This window comes from Lutjanus erythropterus, chromosome 6 (assembly GCF_056507025.1).
Source record: "Lutjanus erythropterus isolate fLutEry1 chromosome 6, fLutEry1.hap2, whole genome shotgun sequence".
NCBI classification, from domain to species: Eukaryota; Metazoa; Chordata; class Actinopteri; order Lutjaniformes; family Lutjanidae; genus Lutjanus; species Lutjanus erythropterus.
The window spans coordinates 7,977,068-7,979,127 of record NC_139322.1 but is presented as its reverse complement, the minus strand read 5'-3'; the positions used below and the strand labels follow the sequence as shown (position 1 = coordinate 7,979,127).

At 43.4% G+C, this 2,060-nt stretch overlaps 1 long non-coding RNA gene across 1 annotated transcript; it reads left to right on the top strand.

The window, feature by feature from the left end:
* The first annotated feature begins 220 nt into the window (after window positions 1-220).
* Window positions 221-1,553, top strand: LOC146324808 (uncharacterized). Its single transcript, XR_014770644.1, has 2 exons — window positions 221-341; window positions 1,219-1,553. It is a non-coding gene; the product is annotated as an uncharacterized LOC146324808 (long non-coding RNA).
* The last annotated feature ends 507 nt before the right edge of the window (window positions 1,554-2,060 follow it).

Below are 2,060 nucleotides of genomic sequence, written 5' to 3'. Positions count from 1 at the left end.
AAACTGCTGTGCGGTCACGGCAGTTTGGGGAATACTACCTTTACTTTGATTCCAGTTTCTGTGTTTGTTAATTCTTGGCAGTCAAACCACGCCACATGGCAGGGTGGGGCAGCTTTTTTATGGCTTAAAAATGGGTGGTCCTACTCAGGTGCTTGCACCTTATTGGTCTGGGCAGTCCTCTAAAACACCAATACCTGAATCAGGTAGAGAAAAAAGTCAGAGAGGGGACAGATAGCACATCGTCAGGACCTCACGAAGAGTGCTTTCAGCATTTTTGCAGTTTGACTTGCTTTGCATTCACAGAGTCACTGGAGAACTAAAGGAGCAAATGAAGGAGCAAGGTGAGTAATACGTTTTAAGCGAGGTAAGGCATCCATCTATGCACAGAAAGTCTAATCTTGCAAATACTTACGACAGTAGATTTGTCTTTAGGTAATACTCTGTTATAAAAGTACTTGTTGTGAATTTATGAAGATGATAAGATCACCTGGAGAGATCATTTGAAGCAGCATTTGTTTTAAGATTCAGCAGGACCAGCAGAGATTTTTGGGCATAGGAGGGTTGCAGCTGTGTGGAAAAAGTGTGTCTTAAGTGCATAAAAGAGGTAAAAGTATGACTATCAGAAAGCTTCAGGTGTGGGGAGTGAGTGATGTTGTGTTTTCCTAGGAGCGTGACTCCGAGGCAGACAGATAGCGAGGCTGGCCGTGGTGTCTGGTGGCAGCAGAGGTGATGGTGGTGGTGGTGGTGGTGGTGGGCTCAAGGAAGCAGGGCTGTGGTGGTGGGGTTGCATCACTGATGACTAAACAGTCATTCAGCTCAGGCCTGTGATAACGTGCCAGAGCCTGGGATTTCAACAGCAGCCTGAAAGCCTGGAGCCACAGAGCGGGGCAGGCCTGGTCTCGCTCAGGCTCAGGTTCAAACCTAAACTCAAGAAAAGGGAGAGGCCAATGTGCAGTTCCTGCTGCACTCATCGCCACCCCCTCCACCTGGAGGCTTCCTCGTAAATCATGCAGCCCCAGTCAAACACTCTGCACCAGGTAGCAGAGGCGGCCTCTGTCCTGAAGCTTAGCAATGACAGCAAAGCTTAAGAGCTCAGTGTTCCTGCAATAAAAACTCACTTATTGTGGTGCGCCTCTTTGGGAAAACTGTGATGAATCAGAATGAAGGTGTTAAACTGGACATGAACCCTGTTGTGAATATTTGTGTCTTTTATTCCAGAGACTTCCTGCAAGAATATTCCATGTGTTCTATCCTTCATTCCACCGGAGTCTGTATGTGTATTTAACCAGATTTCAGTGGTGTGAAGTGTAAGAGACATGGGGATACAGCTGCACAAGCTAACAGACACCATACCAGAAGGCAAAAGTCGAAAAATAACTCAATTTGTTCCATTTTGACTGAATTTTGAATGTTTTTCTCCAAACAGCTTGTGTTATATGATACTGTATGTATTTTTCCTGTAATATACAGTTCAAAATATGTTATGCATGCATTTTCACCAATAAGATACTGCACTGCGCAGCTCAGTAACATGAATAAATTTTCTGACCTTGTGCCCAGTGGTTCTTCTTTTTTTTCCACAAGTGCAACATCTCAAATCATTACAGAGCCATTATACCACCCACACCCAACTTTCTGTGGTTCTCAGCCCCAGAGCATGATTTTTTTTCATTAGCCAACATGGAGAATTTGAGACTCAGCCCACACAAACAACCTTTACTGTTTGGCAAATGAAGCTTATTAACAATTTAAAACATGCCCTCACTGTAGCCCACACAATAATGTCATTAAACATGTTTCTCCCTGCTGGAGAGATGCATCTCAACAACTCGCAGCACATTTCTCTCCAGAAGTGCACATCAAAGGCAAAGATGAACATAATACTCTTGTCTGTTTTACTTTTCTTTACGTCAATATTACGATATAATTTTCTACTCTACAATACATACATTATCCCCTTTGTAATGTCAGCAATACAGACTCCACATGGAGGCTATAGGCTTTGTAGTTTTTGTCAAAGTGACTGCAGGGTTTATCTGGACAAAGCTTTAAAGTTCAAT